Source organism: Manis javanica, chromosome 10 (genome assembly GCF_040802235.1).
Source record: "Manis javanica isolate MJ-LG chromosome 10, MJ_LKY, whole genome shotgun sequence".
NCBI lineage: Eukaryota > Metazoa > Chordata > Mammalia > Pholidota > Manidae > Manis > Manis javanica.
In genome coordinates this window covers 106,804,785-106,827,502 of record NC_133165.1, presented here as the reverse complement: position 1 = coordinate 106,827,502, position 22,718 = coordinate 106,804,785, and the positions used below count along the sequence as shown (strand labels likewise).

The 22,718-nt window shown below is 40.8% G+C and overlaps 1 long non-coding RNA gene across 1 annotated transcript; it reads right to left on the bottom strand.

Annotated features, from left to right (window-relative positions):
- Positions 1-8,523: 8,523 nt before the first annotated feature.
- LOC140843826 (uncharacterized) lies at positions 8,524-22,198 on the bottom strand. Its single transcript, XR_012121789.1, has 3 exons — positions 21,413-22,198; positions 21,045-21,307; positions 8,524-8,555 (listed from the first exon to the last, which is right to left on the bottom strand). It is a non-coding gene; the product is annotated as an uncharacterized lncRNA (long non-coding RNA).
- Positions 22,199-22,718: the final 520 nt, after the last annotated feature.

The following is a 22,718-nucleotide window of genomic DNA, read 5'->3' as shown; positions in this document are numbered from 1 at the left end:
TTGGGTTCGAACAGTAATTATAAGCTAAAATCACAGCTCATGATTTGAATTAATTTTGAGAGCTTAATTTGGAAAGCCCAATCTCAATAATAGGTAGAGAACAACTGGACAGGAAGTACCATGAAAGGCTTCACTCTATCCTTTGGATAAAATCTCCAAAGTGCTCCCCCGCCCCCAAGAAACAAGGTCTCGCTATTTTAAGTTGTTTAACTTAGAATTGCTTTGCAATGCTTTTGACTGCCGATAATCAGTTGTAGGTTCAAAGTGGAATGAGAGGCTTCTGCTGCAGGAGGCAGAAGAGCGCTGGAGAAGAGAGGATTGAGTCAGATTGTTCTAGATGCTGTGGTTCTTAACCTGGACTCCCTGGGGCGCTGTGCACAGCACGCAGGGGTCTATAATTGGGTGGCAAAAAAGAATTAATCTTTATGTTCACTAACCTCTGATAGTTGGCATTTCTTTCAGTATTTAAGAGAATAAAGACACTTCTATATCATATTGCAGTTGTTTCTGATATCTTAAAATATTGTTTATCCTCCTCTACCACTTCAAAGGAGGCTTGCCTCTCGATCCTATTATTTAATGTGTTAATAAAGATGTATATTCATTGCTCTATTTTAGTTCTTCTTTGTTTTGTTTTACTAATATTTTGATGGCTGAATTTCAGTACAATTCCTTCATATTCGTTTGTTTTTTATTTTATGCATTTAAAAGCAGTACTCTGAGAAGGGGTCGATAGGCTTCACCAGACTGCCAAAGGCATCCAAGAAAAAAAGAAAAAGACAAAGAGCCTGTGTCTAGAAGAAAGTCTGGCCCCGCTGGAGGAGAATTGCTTCAGGGAAAGTGAAGAACACGGTGACCCCAGCAGGAAACCTGATTTGGAAAAGCAGGTACTCAGGAGGTGAGGTACCACACATGAGAAGAAAGAGCTAAGTGGAAAGCACTCCTCAGAAAATAAAGAAAACATCAAGTAGTGTGACTCAGACTACTGTAACTCTTAGTGCCCAGGAGCAGCAAAGAAGAAAGCACCCACTTTGAGAACAATCTGAGGCAGAAAAGCCCAAATTTCATAGAAAGCAGCAGTTTCATGGTAAAGGTTAAAGAAGACAATAGTGCAGGTGATAGATTATTACATTAATGGTTTCAAATATAGGGATGCCACAATATACAAATAAAAATATTAGATGACAGGTCAAATTTGAATTTCAGACACTGAAAAAAATAATTTTTCAGTATAAATATGTTCCAAATAAGGCACAGGACATACTTACATTAAAAAAATTAACAAAGAATAATTTTTAGCATAAGTATTTCCCAAATATTACATAAGACATTCTTACACTAAAAAAAACTCCCTACTTATCTGAAATTCAAATGCAACTGGTTGTCCTGTATTTTATCTTGCAATCCTAATAAACCATGCCCCCCAGCAGCCACACTTTTGCATGGTCCCGCCCATAAGGACTCTGGCCGTGTGACCTGCTTTGGCCAATGAGATGTCAGCAAATGTAACGTGTAGAGACGTAATAAATGCTAGAGCAAAAAGGTTAATCTTCTCTGAAAGGGGCTGCCACCATGTGAGGAAGCCTGGTTTAGCCTCTTTGAGGATGAAAGATGCAAAGGGGAGGAAAGCCCCAGCTGACCCTCAAGCCGAATGCATCTCCACGAGGGACCCAGGTGAGCCCAGAAAAACCACTCGGACTGCGAACGCACAGTTATGACAAATAACAAATCATTGCTGTTGCAAGGTGGTTTGTTACAACAACAGATAACTGACATAATACATCTTATTACAATTCACTTAATGAAGATTTCTGGAGCACCTACTATATGTAAGACACCAAAGTAAGTAGATAGGCTATGATTCCCTGAGTGCTGAAATCCACCTATGTTAGAAGCACACGGATTATTTGTTAAAAATCCATATTCATGGGCCAGTCCTAGTGAATCAGAATCTACGGAGGTAGGTATATGGAAAACGGAACTTTTCCACGGCCAGGGTCCTCACCTGACCCCAGCCTACTTGCCCACCGCACACGCGCAGTGTTTGCAGGCACCTGCTTGCACACATGTTGGCAAGGAGCTATTACTGACTCTTCATAAAGAGCTCTGTCCAGTGCTCTGTGGCTGCGGGGTGGAGCGCCCCTGGAGGCAGAGACCACAGAGATGGTTTGCAGACTTGCCAGAGGCAGACGTGACTCCAGCACTCCATACTCCTCCTGCCCTGTGACGATAAAGCTTGGTATAAACCCTTTAACCCCCAACATTCTGTTGTTGTTATCCGGTCTCACCGAATCCAGAGTGAACTTGCCAGGGGCAATCCCCCCAGGGAGACAACAGGACCAGCAATGTCTGCATTTCTGACAAGCTTTTGGTGATTTTCCATCCTCTTTAGAGTTTGAAAATTACTGCATTGAAGAGCAAAAAATCAGTAGACACCACTTGGTCCTCAAGCTATACGACCTAGGAGGGGAGACAGAAAGTGCACGGGTACCTATAACACAAGGCAGAAGAAATGACTGCCCCAAAAGAGGAAAAAGTCCTATGAGGCGGCACAAAGAACAGATTAACCCTGAGGAGATGGGGGGGACAGGAATCTTCGCAGGAAAGGAGGCTTTAGAGCTGGACCTTACAGAGTATGGGGCAGCCCCAGGTAACGGAGAAGTGCTGGACTAAGTAAGCATGCGGGTTCCTGGGTTTGGGTCTCAGCTAATAATAGACACCATTTTGGGGGCACTTACTTTTATAAGGGAATGAGCTAGGCTCTCTACTCTTTTGAATCTTCACCACAACTCTGAGACAGGTATTAAAATCCCATTTTTAAATGAGATAAGAGGTTCAGAAAGAAGATGTAACTTGCCTGGGGACACACAGCTAAGAGTTGGCAGAGCAAGGATTTAATAGGTGTTTGCCTGACTCGGAACTAGGTACCCTTCACTATGTCCCACTGCCACCCTTAGACTTCCTGTAACCCTAATACCACCCCCCCCCAAAGGCTCCACCTCTTAATACCATTACCTTGTGGGGTATGGTTTCAGGATATCGATTTGGGGAGCATGAACAGTCAGCCAATAATTGTACCTACCCCAGAAATGCCAGTCATAAACCATCTGCCTGTCACTTTTAATAAGTATTGCTCTAAAGACTCTGCTTGCCTCTTGTGGGAAATGAGGGATTATCAGACTGGAGGCAGGAAACCAGTTGGGATATGATCGATGATCTGGGAAGGGAGAGGCTGCGCTGAACTGGGGCAGAGCTGGGGGCTGTGGATGCAGCAGTGGTGATGCTGGTAAAAGAGTAGATGCAAAAGACATTCAAGAGGTGAAAACTGTAGCACAGAACCTGGTGACTGGCTGGCTGTTGAAGGAGAGGATATTCAGGAGATGGATGGATGGATGGATGGATGGATTAGGATATAAAGCAGGTCAGCTCTGCTTTAGACAAACCAAAACTCATGTATTTTTTCTTCATGTTCCATGGAGATGCATTATGTCAGCTCCTCAGTGTTCCCCCAAGTAAATGATCCCAGATTTATATCCAGGCCATTTGTAATATGCACATTCTAAAATATTTTCTGCTTCAGATTTACATTTAAATTATTTTCAGTGTTGGCCTCTGGAAATACCGATGGGTTATATTATGAGTAGAGGAAGGCCCACTACACTGGGAGATGGGAAACCCCCATCCCCACATCTTACTAACCTGGAAGGGGTGGTCTTGGGTAGATCATGTTTCCTCTCTGCCTCCCCACTTTCTGTTTGTTTTTAAACTACAAAATGAAGTGCCTGAGTTAGACGCTCTGTGAATTTCTGTTTGGAAGTAAATGCCTCCATGATATTATCTGGAACACCAGAAAGTGTGTTTTAGGAAAGGAATTTATAGTAATGAATATATGTGCACCATTTACCTACGTATGTTATCTAATTAGGGTAACTTGCCTCCTAATTTCAACACCTTATTTCAGTTCCTAGAGGGCCTGAATTCAAACCCAGCCCTGTCAACTACTAGCTATAGGTCTTTGTTAGTCATGTAGCCTTTCACCATGAAATCTATTACTTTTCAGAACAAATTGGAGAGAATAAACAAATGTGTCTCTATTAAAGGGATAAAACAGGAAATGGTTACTGGGTTGGATTATAGTTCTTCTCAACTCTTTTCTCAACCTGTTCTCCGCTCCTAGAGCTGGGAAAATGGGGGATTTTGACTACATTCTATGCTGGTCTTCAGTTATGTTACTGGAACAAGATAAAAAGAATGTCTTCATTTTCTTACCACTAACATTCCACTTGGAAACCTGGGGTTGGTTCGGTAGCTAGCCAAGACTGGGCAGGCATTTTCCTTTCATACCTCACTCTGCCCACAGCTGGACTCCAGAAACCCTGGCATATTAACCTACCATAAGCTGAAACCATGGTCACTACTGATTCTACAAACATCATATTTACATGTTCAACTTTAATTCATTAAAACAATTTTCAGTCACTATAGATGGCAGAGCCCATTCTTCAACTGTTTTTTTTCCCCCTTTCACTGCAAATCAAGTCACTGTAATATCTTTTTCCTGACCTGTCATACCAGCTGGAAGTCTACTATAAACATCTTTCTAGTCAAGTCCTACTATAAGGTTAAAGCCTTAAGTTTTTACCAGCTAAAGCTGGAACACCTTCTAAATCCACAAGAATGATGGACAAAAGAATGAATGGATCAAGTACAGGACAGAGAGAGACAATACAAGATCATTCCCACTACAGCAAATTTTCTTTCCAGGGGCTCAGACCAGGTTAAGTAGTACAGAGAATTAGGGGTTCTGCTTTTCAGAATTTATATGAATGCAGAAAGACAATACCAAATGAGCTCAATAATTAATGTAAAAAGGCTCAAGAAAAAGAGTATGAAATCAACCACGTGAATTGAAATCCCTTTTTGGTTTGTTACCTTACAGTTTCTAAACAATTTCCAGTGCAATAACAATTGAAAAATTACAGCATATATAATGCTGGGTGTTATATACCTCTACGAGTATTAAACGTATGTTCCAAATGCACTGAGCCAGAGCAATAAACAGAACCTCTCCCTCCTCACCTTCTCCAAACTTAAAGTTCAACAGACCACACAAGAAAAGATCATTTTCCTATTTAAAATCCACTTAGTCTGTGGCATCAACTCTTTGTGCTCTGAAGCTAGACAGAGACACAGCAGTCTTCCAAAGCACAGGGAGGGTGGGTTGGCTGGGAACACTAGCTTGGCTGGGGTTAATCTTCAACATGAGAAATGATATTTCTCTCCCAGCGTGGGGGAAACTCAATTTGAGCTGGCTCTTCAGGGCCTCCTCTCTTCAAAAAGCCCCAACATATATATATGTCCAATGAAAAGGAATGTTCTACCTCAAACCTTGAAGGATGCCGAGTTTAATCTGAGTGGTTTACCACTTTAGAGTTTGGGGGTGAGAAGGGTTTGAAAGACATAGGACTCTGATTTATCAAGAGTTGATTCTGTTAGTGGGGAATTTTGACATCTCTATGACTGCAACCTGGTGAGTCATTCCATGATGTTTTCCTCTGACTCAGACATTTCCTCAACGTCCACATCCTTCTCTCCAAGCCTGAGACCCAACAGCAGGTCCACTAGGAGCTGCTGCGGGAGAGGCGATGAAAATGCAGAGCCCGGTAGCATCAACTGGAACTTAAAAGGAAAATCACGTAGTCATTAAAAGTGCCTGTTCTGGGGTTACAGTAGCAATATGACCTTGGCCAGATTACTTGCCCTTGTGGAAACTTGTTCTCATTTGTGGAATGGAAATCAGAATATTAACTCTGAAAAGCAAATGCAAATCTCAAATGATACTGCGGAACACTTAGCATGGTGCCTGGCATGTGATCAGTGGACGGAAGGTACTATTGTTAGTGCACAACAAGGAAAAGAAATAGAAGAAAGGAGTACTCAGGAAATGGGCACACCAGCCCTGTCCCAGGCCTAGTGCTGTGAAACCTGAAAATGAGAGTGTCTTGCTCCTGGAACGTCTGTGAGCTTGAGAACAAAGAGCCCGGCCTCCTTATCTCTGTACGCTTTATGCCTAGTAGCACGGGGCTTGGCAAATGGAAAATGCTCAATGAATATTTGAATGAATCAGTCCAAAATCAATGAAGTTAAAACGATAACAATAATATCAAACACTTCTGGAGTGTTTACTTAATGCTAAGTGTACATAGCAGACACTTAAAAAAGATTAAATCATTTACTCCTCACATTAACTCCGTGCGAAATGTCTACTGTTATTATGCTTCTCTTAGAGACGATGACACTGAGACACAGAAGATGGCATTAATTTTCCCAGTGCCACACAGCTAATAAGTAGCAGAGCCAGAATGTAAATCCAGGCAGCTGGGCTTTGATTCTGTGCACTTAAATCTAAATGTATTCCTGCCTCAAAATAAGAAATGTACTAATTAGAAAAAGAAAAAGTTCATGCTTACTTTGGAAAAAGTGGAATATATAGGATATTAATCTTTTGGGTTACTTCCTTCTAGTTTTTTTTCTATCCTTATTTAAGTAGGGTTATAACTAAAGTTTACATACAAATGTATGGCCTTTTACAAAGACTGGATACATAGTTAACTGCTACAAATTTCCATGCAAAGAATTTTTGCAAAGTAAAAATAAGAAAACCTTTTGATTACTTGTTAATAATGGTGCCCATATGAAAATTTGGGGTCCTTCCCAGCCCTTTGGCCACAGGGACTCTGAGGGAGCTTTCCTCCCAGAATTTGAATCTGGAATGTGGAGGCTAATAATATTTAACTGCCACGTATACCCTGAATTTATGTGCTCGGGAACACTCCACTGCTCACTATCTCCAGCATTACTGTTTCCTCCGCAGTCTAATCAATACCTTCGTCCCCCCGCCCCCCATCCACATTTCCCAGTTAAGAGTCTATGTGGGCAACTTCTATTGAACATAACAGGGTCAGGAAGTACTTGTTTTTTCCTTTGAGTTCTTGTTAGTTTATTCCTCTGGGGCCTGTGAGTTACAGCCTGCAGAAAGGAGAACCTGTGCTTCTCGGGAGCAGTTAATAAAGTGCTAGAGCTGAACTTTGTATAGCTTCGGCCCATTGCTGCTATCCAAGCACACTATTTTTTAAGCCCTCGTACCTGCTGAAAAGAATATACCAGGGTGCAACAGTGGGAATGCCTCATTTTCCCCGATACTGAGCTGTGATTTCCAAGTAAATTGCCTATTTCTCAACATTACTTCATTTAGGAATATCTGGGCCAAGGCAGTGATTTCAAATTTGGGTGATTGGTGGTATCACCTGGGTACTTTGGTTTAAATACAAATTCTCAAACTTTCTCCATTCCTACTAGATTGGAAAGTCCAAGGTTAGGACCCAAGATGTCCTATTTTTAAAAGGCCTCCCCAAATATACCTGATGGTCAGTCATATTGGGAATCACTAAACTGTGGAAGGTATAGTCAAACATACTGGGAAACTGCATTCCAATTGAAATTTTAGCTTTTCACACAGTAAATATTAATCGAGGTACAACTCAATCATAAAAAGACAGATAATCCAATTAAAAATGGGCAAAGGATCTGAATAGGCATTTCTCCAAAGAAGATATACAAATGGACACAATAAACACAATGAAAAGGCCTCAGTATCATTAGCGATCAGGGAATTATAAATTAAAACCACAGTAAGATACCACTTTGTACCCATTAGGGTGACTGTAATGAAGAAGACATTTAATAATGTGTGTTAGCAATGATGCAGAGAAATTAGAGCCCTCAGACACTGCTGACGGAAATGAAGAATGGGGCAGCCACAGCAGAAAGAGGTCTGGCAGCTGGTCAACAGATTAAACAGACTTATAATATGACCAAACAATTCTACTCCTATGCATACACACAGGAGAAATGAAAGCACACGTCCATACAAAAATTTGTACATAAATGGTCATAGCAGCATTAATCATAACAGCCAAAAAGTGGAAACAGCCCAATATCCATCAACTGATGAATGGCTAAATAAAAATGTGGTATGTCCATATAATATTATTTGGTAATAAAAAGACATGAAGTACTGATAGATGGGACGACATGGATAAACCTTGAAAACATTATGCTAAGTGAAAGAAGCCAGTCACAAAACAGTACATATTGTATGAGTCCATTTATATGATATTTCCATAACAGGCAAATCTCTATACAGATAGAAAGTAGATGAGAGGTTGTCTAGGACTGGGGGAGGGAGCGATAGGAAGTAAGGAATGACTGATAATGGATACAGGGCTTCCTTGAGGGGCTATAAAAATATTCTAAAATTGTTTGTGGTGATGGTTACAACTCTGAATATGCTAAAAACCACTGCGTTACCCAGTAGTCCCCCCTTAGCTGTGGTTTTGCTTTCTGCAGTTTCAGTTACCCACAGGCAAGCTCAGTCTCGGAGCCAATGACCCTCCTTCTAGGGTATGGACAGAGGGTCAGTAGTTTCTTAACACTCCATCACGATGTCTACATCACTTACCTCACTTCATCTCATCACGTAGGCATTTTGTCATCTCACATCGTCATCAGAAGGAAGGTGAGCACAGTACAATAAGATATGTTGAAAGAGAGAGATAGAGACCATATTTATGTAACTTTTATTTCAGTACACTATATTATTTCTCTATTTTATTTTTAGTTATTGTTGTTGATCTCTTACTGTGCCTAACTGATAAACGTTATCATAGACATATATATAGGAAAAAGCATAGTATATACATTTAGCCCTTGAACAAAATGGGGTTTGGGGGCACCAACCCCCACGCCGTTGAAAACCTGCATGTAACTTTTGAATCCCCAAAATGTAACTACACCTAGCCTACTATTGACCAGCAGCCTTACTGATAACATAAACAGTTGATTAATACATATCCTGCAGGTTATATATATTATATACTGTGTTCTTATGATAAAGTAGGCTAGAGAAAAGAAAGTGTTTTTCCAAATTGTCACAAATCTCTAAAAATATTTTATAATATATTTACTGAAATAAATCAGTGTATAGTGGACCCATGTTATTTATGGACTGACTATATAGGGTTTAGTACTCTCTGGTTCCAGGTATCCACTGGGGGTCTTGAAATGTATCCCCTTGGATATGGGGAGACTACAGTACACTTTAAATGGATGAATTGTACAGCATGTGAACTACATCTCAACAAGCTATTTTTTTTAAAACCAATCAAGGCAATCAACTAGCTCAGACAATTGCCATTTCATTATCAAGATTGTCAGTCACACTAATCAGACATTTTTGACCCAGTATTTTTCTTTGTTTAGCTACACTAAGCATTACAAAACATAGTGTCTTATAATGGCAAGCATTTATTTAGCCCGCAGATCTGGGGGTCTCCTGCGGGGTGAGCTGGGCAGAGCTGTACTTGGTTGATCTTGCCTGGGCTTGTTTCTATGTTGCAGTCAGCTGGTCTTTTGGCAAGGGGTTGGCTAGTGTAGGATGGTCTCAACTGGAATGGTTCATCTCTGCCTCACATGAGCTCTCCTTCTCCAAAGGGCTAGCCCAGCTTTGTTCACATGGATAGTGGGGTTCTAAGAGAACAAAAGGAAGCCTGCCAGACCCCTTGAGCCCTAGTCTGAAAATGGAAAATGGCACATAGTCACTTCCACCACACTCAAATGATCAAAGCAGATCATATAGCCAGTGGAAATTCAAGGTGTGTGTGCGGAGTAGGGTGACAGTGGGAGGTCATTGAAAAATCACACTGCTGAGGGCATGGGTACAGGAAGTGGTAAAGAACTAACAGCAATTTTTATAATCAATCTATCCCCGAGTCTTTAGGGCAATAAGTCTAGCTTTTAATTTCATATTAACCACTCATCTTGCAGGTAGCTTCGGACACATTTATTGCTTCTTCTTGCAAAAGAGATAAGACACACTTGACCTTCAATCAGATTTCTTAGTTGAAATTAGATTTAAAACTTCTTTAAGCTACTTATTTCAAAGAAATTTTAAGGTTAAATACAAAGAGAGTTTTCATACTTATTAGCAGCAAGTGTCTTATCATCTGTGGATATAAATAAGGCATAGTTCAAACTACTACATACTAGTGAGACCTGAGATTTCTGAGAAAAACCTATTTAAGTATCTTCCTTGTAATGAAAGCAAAGGAAGAAAATTCTTACATATCCAGTGTGATTCCCCCAGTCTAATCCATTCAATTTATTACGACCCTGTGTAAGACAACAGGGATACAAGAATGAATTAAAACCCTACCCATTCCTTCTAGCAGCAGGTTGAGATAAGGATAGGAGAAGAGAAGCTGTATCCTAGAATCCAGAGTATGAGAGAATTTCAAAAAGGATAGATAGTCAGCAGCAGCAAATGCAGCTGAGAAGACCATTAGAGTGACAACGAGAAGAATCCATTTGATTTGGCAGAGCTCATTCATTCTATAAATGTTAGTTGAGAAGTTGCAACATGCGAAGTCCTCTGTTGAATGTTAATCTTCCTGATCTCAAAGAAGAGCCTAGTGGGAGAAAACAGCCATCAAAAATAACGATGCAGTGTGAAAAAAACGTTTTGATGGAGGTTATTGGGACTTACTGGAGTTATTGGTCTAAAATATGCCTTCAGAGGAAAGGGAAGGCAAAAGCAACACTGTGCACGGGATGATGAGTGAAAAATGCAGGCGAATAACAGTAATCGAAGGGAGAAAATCACAGCACCTTGAGGGAAAGGGTGGATTTGGTTTGTTTTTATTTTTGTATGGAGACCACCAAGGTATGTTGGAAGGCTACTGGAACAAACCGGTAGAAAAGAAGAACTTGAAAACAGAGGGAGGAAAAAGCAATGGCATTACCTCCTGAAAATACTCTGGATCCCAATCACAGGAGGATTATTTATTTTGGAAGAGTGGGCAACCACTTCTTCCTCTGAACAGGAAGGGAAGCAGTAAATTTGGGTAACTTCCCATCTTTTTTGACCAAATATCTGAACACATTGTCATTAGTGTTACCTACGGTCAAAGAGGGGTAATCCAGGTAGATACACTTTGGATCAAAAAAAATATTGGCATTTCCAGGTATTTCTAAGGTTTACTGGGAAAACAAGACAAATTGAAATTGGGAGCTTCCAGAAAAGCTATGGCATGTGTTTACTTAGATGTCTTTTGTGGAGACAGATTTGAGGGAAGCCAAGAGAAATCACAGCAACAGGCCTTGTTTTCTTGGTGGAGTTGGAATAAGGTCATCTGTTGAGAGTAGCAGGGTAGCATGGAACATGTTTAAGGGGAGAGGAAATGGCTTGGAACAACTGATAGGAAAGGGTGCCAACTGGGAGTCATCTTCCAAATTAGTGGGAACTACTGCAGAGGGATTTATATATATTCTGGGAGAAATGCTGAAGGGGTCATGCTGGTTTATGGGGAGCCTAATTAGGAAAGTTAATCAGATGCAAAATTATCCCAATGAATGCCATGCCTTCCAAAGCTAAAGAGTTATGATTTGAAGATTGCCTGCCGTTTTGGATCTTGTATGCTGCCAACTCTCCTCTATTACTGCAAATAATTGTGTAAGCTCCATAGAGTGTCTCTATATATAAATGTGCAGGGCATGTCACACTTTTCTTGGGTGCCACTTGTCTCTAGCCCAGCTTGTTGCCTTTAAAACACTAGCACTTGTGGTTCTGCCTGGAAGAGGGACAATGCAGCCAGACATGAATTCTGCGAAGCCTTCGACAGTGAGTGATATCTGTGCCATCCTAATTCCTGAAAATACACACTCTCTATCCCCAAAGCATCAGCTCCAATTCCTCTTATTAAAACACAATTTCTTATTTGCTAGGAGCACAAATGGTTGAGGGAGATAGTTGACACTTCTGTATTTCTCTTTCTCAACAGTAAAAATTTAACTATATTGAAAAAGAATTGCTGACTACTTTTAATCATAATCTTGATGTGGTAAAAAAAAAAAAATCCTCGCACAGATTTTGTAGTCAAACAGTTCTAGACTTAGAAAATCAGCTCTGTATCTGAAGACTGTTAAATTCTCTTAGCCTCTATTTTGCTCCCTGTATTATTGGGCTAACTATATGCACACAAATTAGTAGATAGAAAATAGAAAGATATGACTGACAGAGGTAGGCAGACAGATAAATAATAGAGATGATGGTGACAATGATGATGATGATGTAGATAAATGATAGATGGATAAAAATAATGACTTTTAGATGGATAGATAATAGTGAAGGAAAGAGAGAAGAAAAATGCACATGTTACTCAAGGTTTACTAGTTAAGAGCACAGGCTCAGGAGACAGACTACCTAAATTAAACCCAAGAAGTTGCAGTTACTCGCTATGGGAATGTGGGCAAGGTCTGCTTCATAGGATGGTTGTGGGGATTAAACTCAATAATCCTATAAAATCCCTGGCACACAGCCATATTACTAACTAATAGTTACTGCCCACCCATTGTCAGTTACCAAGCTAGGCAATTTATGCCCACTAGCCTATTTAGCTCTCTTGACATTGCATTGAGGAAGATACTGTCCCCACTTTAAGATGAGAGGAGAAGAGTCGAGGTCACCATGTATAGCCAGGAGGTCTATGCACTGCCTAAGCCTGGGGCTGCCATCCACAAGTCCTGTATGGGGCTGGAGCTTTACAGAAATTAAGGGACTTGTCCAGGGTTGTATGAGAAGCAAAGAGTAGATCAATGACTTAAGTCTAAGCATGTCTGATGTCTAATATGTGCTTTCAACCTCTAAGCCCATTCTATGATAAGTTATTATTATTAGGTTAACCAAATGAGGCTGGTTGAAAATCAATTTAGTGTTCAGATAGGTAGAGAAGGAAAAAACTGTTGAAAAGATGGTCTTGACCATCACTTCAGGGCAGGCAGAGAGCAGCCCTGGCCACAATGATTCCAGCAGAAGCACTGCTGCATGGTCCACAAAGGGTTTCTGTTGACAGAGATCAGCAACTTCTAGCAAACAGGCAGAAAGGCAGCTCTGCCCTCAGCCCACCAACAGCAACTGTGGCTCTACTGCAAAGGATAACTGGGCACAGGTGAACAAAGAGTCTTGAGTGTCTGGGCACCACAGGTTGCCTTCCTCATAAAGCCATTGCTCTCTAGACCAAGAGGCATAGCTAATCTATCCAATAAAGAGGAAGAAACACAGAAATGCAGGCAAAGTGAGAGGGCAGAGGAATATGTTCTGAACAAAGGAACAGGAAGACACTAAGAAAGAGGGCTGAATGAAATGGAGACCACCATCTTTGTAATAAAGCTTTCAAAGTAACGGTCATAAATATGCCCCCTGATCTGCAGAAAAGTCCTGATGATCTCAAGAAGGACCTCAACAAAGAGATAGAAGAGTTGAAAAAGAGTCACTCAGAGCTGAAGAATACAGTAACTGAAATGAGATATACAATAGAGGGGATAAATAATAGATTGCTGCAAGTAGAGGAGACAATCAATGAGATGGAAATTAGAGAACAGGGAAACAATGACACTGAGGAATAAAGGGAAAAAAGAATCTCTAGAACTGAGAGGATGCTAAGAGAGTTATGTGACAAGTCCAAATGAAACAATATTTGCATAAGAGAGGTACCAGAAGGAGAAGAGAGACAAAGGAGTAGAAAGTCTCTTTGAAGAAATAATTGCTGAAAACTTCCCCAATCTGGGGAAGGATATAGACACCCAGGTCCTGGAAGCACAGATAGCCCCTAACAAAAGGGACCCCAGAGAGACAACACCAAGAGATATAATAATTACAATGACAAAGATTAAGGATAAAGAGAGGATATTGAAAGCAGCTAGAAACAGGTAAAAATTTACTGATAAGGGCAACTTCATAGGCCTATCAGCAGATTTCTCAACAGAAACTTAGCAGGCCAGAAGGAAGTGGCATGAAATACTTAATGTATTGAAACAGAAGGACCATTAACCAAGAATCCTTTACCTAGCAAGGTTATCATTCAGAATTAAAGAAGAGATTAAAAGTTTCCCAGATAAGTGAATTAAAAGAATTCACCACCACTAAAATGGCCTTACAGGATATGTTAAAGAAACTTCTACAGATGGACATGTTCTTAAGCCTAAATATTTTTCATTAGTGAAAATAAACCTACAGTAAAGGTAGTAGACCGATTATTTTCTAAGCAAGTATGAAGTTAAAAAAAAAAGTAAAATCAGCTACACACAAAATGATTTAAGGGATACACAAAAAATGCAGATTATGACATCTAATACATAAAGTGTGACAGAAGAATAAGAAAAATGTACTTTTAGACTGTGTTCAAAATACAGTGACCAAATATAAACTGTTATATATTTAGGAAACGATCTATGAACCTTATGATAGCCACAAGCCTAAAGCCCTTAACAGATACACAAAAAATTTAAAAAGAAATCCAATCACAACACAAAAGAAAACTATCAAATAACAAGAGAAGAGTATAAGAGAGAAAGAAAGGATCAGAGAGAAGCTACAAAAACAACCAGAAAACAATTAATACAGTGGCAATAAGTACATATTTATCAATAATCACCCCTTAAGTGTCAATGGACTGAATGCACCAATCAAAAGACATAGGGTGGCAAAATGGATAAAGAAATAAGACCCATCTATATGCCACCTACAAGAGACTTATTTCAGACTTAAAGACATACACAGACTAGAAGTGGAGAGATGGAAAAGATATTTCATGAAAATAATAGAAAAATGTAGGAGTAGCAGTATTTAGACAAAATTGACTTCAAATCAAAGAAAGTAACAAGAGACAAAGAAGGAGGACATTATATAATGATAAAGGGGTTGATCCAACAAGAGGATATAATCATTATAAACATCTATGCCCCCAATATAGGACCACCTAAATATGTAAAACAAATACTAACAGAATTAAAGGAAGAAATAGACTGCAACTCAATCATATTTGGGGACTTTAACACACTACTTACCTCAATGGGCAGATCAATAAAAAAATGGCAAGGCAGAAAATAAATAAGGAACAGAAGCACTGAACAACACACTAGATCAGATGGATTTAACAGATATAATCAGAACCACCACCCAAAAGCAACAGGATACATATTTATCTAAAGTACACATGGAATGTTCTCCAGAGTAGGTGACATTAGGATACAGAAAAGAGCCTCAATAAATTTAAAAAGATTGAAATAGCATCAAACATCTTTTTGGATCACAGTGTTATGAAGCTAGAAATAAGTTACACAAAGAAAATAAATAAACCTACAAACACATGGAGGCTAAACAACATGCTTCTAAATAATGGATCAATGAAGTAATCAAGTAATACGTGGGGAAAAACAAAAATACAACAGTCCAAAATTTGTGGGATGCTGTAAAAGCTGTCCTAAGAGGGAAGTACATAGCAATACAGGCCTACCTCAAGAAACAAGAACAATCCCAAATAAACAGTCTAAACTCAACAATTAAAGAAACTAGAAAAAGAACAAATGAAACCCAAAGTCAGTAGAAGGAGGGACATAACAAAGATCAGAGCAAAAGTAAATAAAATAGAGAAAAATACAAGAATAGAAAAAAAATCAATGAAACCAAGAGCTGGTTCTTCAAGAAGATAAATAAAATAGACAAACTCCTAGCCAGACTTATCAAGAAAAAGAGAGGACACAAATGAACGAAATCAGAAATGAAAAAGGAATAGATACAACTGATACCACAGAAATGCAAAGAATTATTAGGAGACTTCATGAAAAATTACATACCAATACATTGGACAACCTAGAAGGAAAAAAAAAGATTATCTTGATATGTCTCCATTTCTTTCCTGTCCCTCTGTCTTGAGCACTGCACAAATTCCATCAGCAAGTGCACAAAGCCAACTTACACTGGATTTAAAATCCTTTTGCCTTTAAACTCTGGTTATTCCCTGCCCTTGATTAACTGGGTGTGGCTTGTCCTTTCTTAATCCCTCTGCAAATACCCCTTATTTCCCAACCATTAGCTACTGGCCACTCTTGCCCCTCTGTTCTAGTGTCTGCTGAGGAAACAAAAGCCAATTTAAACCCTAGCTGTAGGAAATCTTAATTAGGAAGTCAGTGCTCCGTTCTCTTCTTCCCTTCTGACACACTCCTCCGCGGCAGGCCCAGCCTCAGCAGAGTCAGAAGAGTGGAGCTGCTCACCAGCATTTCAATGACCCAGCCTGGAATAGACACTGGAGCCTCCAGGAGGCAGATTTCATCTCGCTCAAGAGGTGTCAGCATCTGGCCTAGACTGCTCTTCCATCAGTAACTGCAGCCCACTTCTCTTTTCCTTAGTGTCACCCCCCAGGCCTGGCTCAACTCCAGGGTTTAAGACCAGCAAGATGAAAATATTTAAGGAACCCTCCTGTCCATGGTTCTAAAAAGTAATGCCTTGGAAGCATCCTTCTTCCTTTCTGTTCATACCACTGACATCTGTCCAATCACTGTGAGGCATGCAGAGTCCTGTGTTCTGCTTTGCCTGTCTTATAAACATCCCAATGGGGGCAGAGCTTAGCATTAGAAACGCAGTATTTTGACCCGTGCCTGACAATATTTACATAAGAAGGTAAAATACCCGCTTATTTAGAAGTAAATTCTTTTTCATCTCAAGGGATACATTTAAATCACAATGTGGTAATTTTATTTTGAAATGTCAATATTTATGATGCTCTGAAAATTATATCCTTGGGGATTACTTGAACTTCAGATGGAAATTTCCACGGCAATTCAAAAACTTTTGAGGGAGCACATTATTTTCCAAAATTATTATCAGAGATAATAAAAGCGAAAACATTTGGAGGCTGCTGTTAAGCCAAAGAAGAGCCTGGCTGAGGGCTGATGGAGCGAGGACCGTTGTCAGCTACGGTGATGAGGATTCCTGGACTATGTATCTCTCATCATCCAGCACGTGAGCCTGGACTGGTTCTCGGGGGTGAGGCCAGTTTCCAAGAGAGCAAATAGAAGGATGCAAGGCCACTTGAGATCTATTCTCTGAACTGGAACAGTATCACCTCTTCTGTATTCTATTAGCCAAAGCAAGTCACAAAACTGGCCCAAAATTGAGAGTTAAGGAAATAGAGGTGAAAGATGTTGCAAGGTCACACTGTTGAAGGCATAGCTATAGGGAGGGATGCAGAATGAGGGGGCATCTCTGCAATCACTGCACCATGGGGAATTTTCAGACACAGCTTTGGCTGGGGCAAAATAATTCCTTTCCCAGCAGTGGCCAAGAGAGAAATTTGCTTGACAATTGTGGGGGGCAGCAGGGAGGGGATGATAAAGATAATACTATTGCAAGTTTATCACAACAAATCTATGAGGTAGATACTGCTGTAATCCCCATTTTACAGATATGGAAATTAGTCCTCCAGCAGAGAAGTATCCTACTAAAGTTACCTAGCTACTAAGGGCATAGGTAGCCATCCTAGTAACACACACACAGAGGCACCCTATGGAAGGCTGGGCAGCTGGCGTGGACTCCATCAACAGAAAACATTTGCCAGAGGTTTCCCTCCTCGGCTGGGAGCTGCAGGAGACTTGTCATTACCTCTAGGTCTCTTTTTCCTATTGTGTCTTTTCTCTTTTCATCCCTCCTGATTATCCCTGTTCCTGTTAAGCCTGCTTTTCAGATTTAGTTCATAATGTTTTATAATAAAAGACTTTTTCGCACTGCTTTATAGAGACATGGAGAGGATTAACGGTTAATTTAATGTTTGCAAAATGCCATGAGCACCTTGGAATTAAATGTATCGTGTGCAAATAAATAAATACAAGCTTTAAAGTATAGGGACGTTGGTCTTCTGTGAATTACATGCTCAGAATGTCTAAATGCATGCATGCCCACAGCCAGCTGAAAAGCTGCTGATTCCGCTGGACAAAGACCTGGTGACCCTAGAATTCGCTCTTTCACACATGATATTAGAAGGAAAAGGTGCAAGCCAAAATTCTATCACCCACCACATTTTCTATTTCTATATGGAAGAGAAGAAAAATCCATAAAAATGCTGTTCTTAATGTTTGATAATCCAAGTACACACACACACACACACACACACACACACACACGCCTTTTTCTATCCTTTCCATCCCCTTCCCTTCTTGTTCCTACCCACCCCCCAAATTTCCTCTACTCTTCCAGGATCCAACCAGCTGGCAGGTGACTCAGCAATGAGCGGGAAGGGGAGGGGCTGCTGTAAATAGAGGCAGCGAGCAGCCTGAAAGTAACATGGAGGCAATGTCTAGCTTATTAACACGTTTTTATGCTGGTAACTAGTTTACTGGCACTCCCTCTCTGGCTGCCGCAGACGGGCCCTCTACCCATGCTTCCCAAGCCTAGCTTCTGAATCCCTGCCCAGTCTCCCTCTGAGACTCAGCACTCACGGAAGCCTGGGGTTCAGGGAACCTCTGGAACTCATAATTTGGCTGAAATTACATGTGGATTTAATATGCCTTTGTGGGTTGCCCTGAAGCCATTTAAAACATCTCTTTGGAAAAGCCATTTCAAGTCCTAAACAACTGATGTGTGAACTGATGTTTAGAGTAACACATACACATTTCAAGTGTGTGCATTGATAAGGAGCTAAAGTGGATCAGACAAGAAAGTCTCCAATTTCTAGGGCCACCCCTGCACCTTTCTGGTACATTTTTTAATAGACTTTTTTATTTTTTTAGAGCAGTTTCAACAGCAAAATTCAGAGACAAGTACAGAGATTTCCTATGTACTCTCTGTCCCAACCCATGCACAGCCTCCCCCAATAGCCACATTACTCACCAAAATGGTACATGTTTTACAAGCAGTGAACCTATACTGATATGTTATCCCCCAAAGCCCATAGCTCTCATTGGGGTTCACTCTTGGCGGTGTACATTCTGTGGGGATTGGAAAATTTATAATCACATATATCCATCATTATAGTATCACACACAGTAGCGCTCTAAACCATGGTGCATTTCCGTGAATTGTTTTCTCTTCAAAGCTGTTTTTCCTTTTCACTTTGACCAAATTAAAGGACTGAGTGGGAAACACATCCTGCGAGAGGCCCTAACCTCTAAACGATGTCACAAGAAACAAGGGATGGAAAGTGGACAAAGAAACAAACACGTACTGAGCATCTCTAGACACTGGTTGGATTTGGTTTGCTGCATTATCTCATTAAATCCCCCATATCCTTCAGTGGTGGATGTTTTTACCTACATTTATGAAATCAACAAGGTTAATACCTTGCCATAGTCCCCTATGCAGCGTTTAAATGGACAGTCAACTCCTGAAGGAGAGGGCAGTATCTTACTCATCTTTTTATCTCCTGGTACCCAGCACAGGAGTTGGCAGAAAATAAACCTTGAGAACGTATCTACTAAAGGCAAACTGAGGAAATGGCAGAGGTGGGATTGAATCTATTCCTGTCAATCTCCATAATCTGTGCCTGTTTACAACATGTGTAGGAACATGGCAAAAAAAGTGCCCAAACATGAAAAATCTATAAAACTATTTATCTGTTCTTCCCTTCCTTCCTGAAGATGAACTGTCATTGGAATGTATCGTCCTTAATAGTACAGGTGTTTTTTTTTCCTCTGTACATTCACTTGTTGTCTCACTGCCTATTCTTACTTGCAGAGATGGGCCCTGAGCTGAGAAACTCCCAGTAGATCCTTTCATGGCTCCTATGGAAAGATATTTGAATAAAACCCTTGAATTCTTGGCAAACTACCTATTTAGGTTTGAGAACTATCTGCAGATAAGGAGTTCTTGTTTTATTACCACTTAGGGCTTTGGAGCCAAACCTACACATCTCAGTGTGATCTCGCCCCTGGACAGTGCTCAGCCTTATTTCCCACCCTCTCTTCCTTCCCCTTTCTGGGCATCTGCCATGATGGCTCCCTGCTGTTCCTCAGACAAACCCCTGCTATGCTTACTGCAGGGCCTTTGCACTTGCTATTTCCTCTGGCTGGACCTCTTTTTCTGTAGAAACTCTTTCTCTCGCTTCCTTCAGGTCACTGCTTAAATATTCCCTTTTCGAAATGCTCTTCCTGACCACATTATCACCAATACCCTCTTCCACCCATCACTCTCTGTGCCCTTTACCTACCTGATCTCGTCACAGTCTCCACACCACCTGATGTATTACAGGAGGACTTGTTTATTGACTCTCTCTCCCACTAGAATGTAAATGCTTTCCTTGCTCACAGCTTTATCTTCAGTGTCTAAACAATGCCTGAAACTCAATGCTTATGCATGAATGAATGGAGTCCCCACATCACAGATGACAAACACTCTTTTCTTTGTGCCCATTTCAGAACTCACTAACTGATTATATAATCATTCATTTTAAACCAAACTAGGTCCTTGGGATCCTTTCTGCATAGCACTCTAAGCAGCAGCTGCTGACCCACTGAAGTCAGCAGTTTCATAGAACCTCATGTGCCCTTCTGAGGCCAGTGTGGTACACTGGCGAAATGAGCTGGGCCACACATCTGGCAGGAGGACCCTCATTTGTCCTCTGGCTTCAGACCAAAACCAGACCTAGCCAAGTGGCTCATTCTTTTGCATCTTTATTTCCACAGGGCCCATGACCTGGCCCTCTGACTTGACCCAGAGATACACTGGACCTGGCTTGGATGGCTCACGAGAGCAAACTGGGCATATCTCTTCCCAAGTCTGTATTCGGTGACCTCATTTGGCAGCTTAAAATCAGCCACGGTGGAAATACTTACACCCCGGAAATCAGCAAGTCTTGAGTGGGACAGAATGACTTGTTGCGACCTACAAATCAGGACTTTTTTTTTTTTTTTTTTGGTGGGGGTTGACTGTTAAACCAGCAGACCAACTTGCTGGACCCCCTAAGTTCCAGTAAACAGAGGAAATGTGGGAAACCAGGCTGAAGGGAATGCATCCTCCCTTACCTACAGCAGAAGGCCTAAGCCACTCATGGGGAGGCTTCTGTCCCCTGCCCCCACTCTGGGTCCTATTTGGCCTTGGGAAAGAGCTAGAGGTACCGGAAGGAGAGCCCCCCAGGCAGGAAGCAGTCTGGGTTACTTACAGGAGAGACAGAGCAGACAGCAGCTTGCCATGTGGAAGAAAGAGGCTTTGTTCCTTCTGCAGAAAACTCCATCCTCATCAGGGGCTGCGGAGGTTATGTGCGCCCCTCCTTCCAAGAGGGGAAGTGAGGTTTGGTGGGCTAAGGGACCTGGGAGACTGAAGAGCAGCCTTGGTCCAAGTGTGGCTTCTATCCTACCTGCATGGAGTCCCCAGAGATGCTTGTTAAAATTTGCATTCCTATGGCACTACCTTGCATATGCTGGTCTAATTCAGAAAATGGGATTTAGAAAGTACATTTCAATGAGCACAACAAAATGACTCTTATGAGCACAAATGATAATTAGGCTTGCCAAAGTGAATCAGACTCACTCAGGGAGGTCGTTTCAAGTGCCGGCCTGGACTTCACGTCAGGAGATTCTCGTTCAGTAGTCCTAGGGTAGAGTCCTAAAATCTTTCTATGGTTTGATAAAGCTTTCAAGGTGATTTTGATGCTAGTCAAGTTAGACTTTGCAATAAATACAGATTGTCCCCTTTCTTTTCCTACCAGATAAGCTTTTTCTTGCTTCTTTGCCAAAAAGCGTTGGGTACTTCCATCAAATAAACACTAAACACATCTTGAACACTTAAGATGAACAAATAGTACGCTGAGCCTTTTGCATGGATTGTTTTACTTAATCCACAGAAAGAACCCATGAGGTGGACTTTCCCTGCAGAGGTAGATGCTATTATTATTCCCATTTTACAGCTGAGGAAACTGAGGCTTGGGGAAGTGAAGCCATTTGCACAAGGCCAAAAAGCTGCACGGGCAAAGGCAGGATTTACATTCAAGCAATTGGATTCTAGAAGCTACGCCTGTGATCATTAGCTTACTGCCTCTGAAAGACTTCCAGAAATAAAAAGATAAACTGTTTAATCGAAAAACCTCCCTGACTGAGTGAAAAGATTTTTAACAAAACTACTCCTGAGCATTTCACCAAAACGTCAAATTCCATTTTCTGGATATTCCTCCTATAGAAAGTCTGAACTGATTAAAATAGATTTATATGGGAGGAAAGCAATCAGAATAATTGGTGTGAGTGGAGCAAAGTAACCAATAAATTAGTTTGAACATGACCTTTCACAGGTGGCCTTCTATTTTGTTCTTATTCTCTGGCCCTGAATCGTCGCTCTTAATTGGTAGTTTGTTCTGTAGTCAGCCAGCCTGTTTCTAACACTGGCTAATGCATTATGAGATAATCTCCTTTCTGTGACTTCACACAGTTACCATGGCAACCGTCAATGCCATTTCCCTGCAGAACGGCTGCTTCATTTTGTTCCAAATGTGTTGCAGGAATGTAAACATCTTCAATAAAAATGTCCAGTAAATTGACAGTCCAAGCAAAGAATGACACTTATATAATTACAGAAGGGAAACAATCTATAATTACCCCAACTTCCTTCTCTAGATTAAAAAAGGGAGGTGAATGGTGAGTTTCTTTGGTTATTATTTTCTTTAGCTTTTTGGTTTGGGGGAATAAATAAGGAAAAGGTTTGCTTAACAAGACTTAATTGAAGAGACGCAACATTTCTGTGGAAAGACCTTGTTCACTAAAGCTTGAGTTCATTACATCCAAGGTGGAAACACATCCGCAAGGAAACAACCATATCCTTCAACCCAAACACCACAAATACAAGG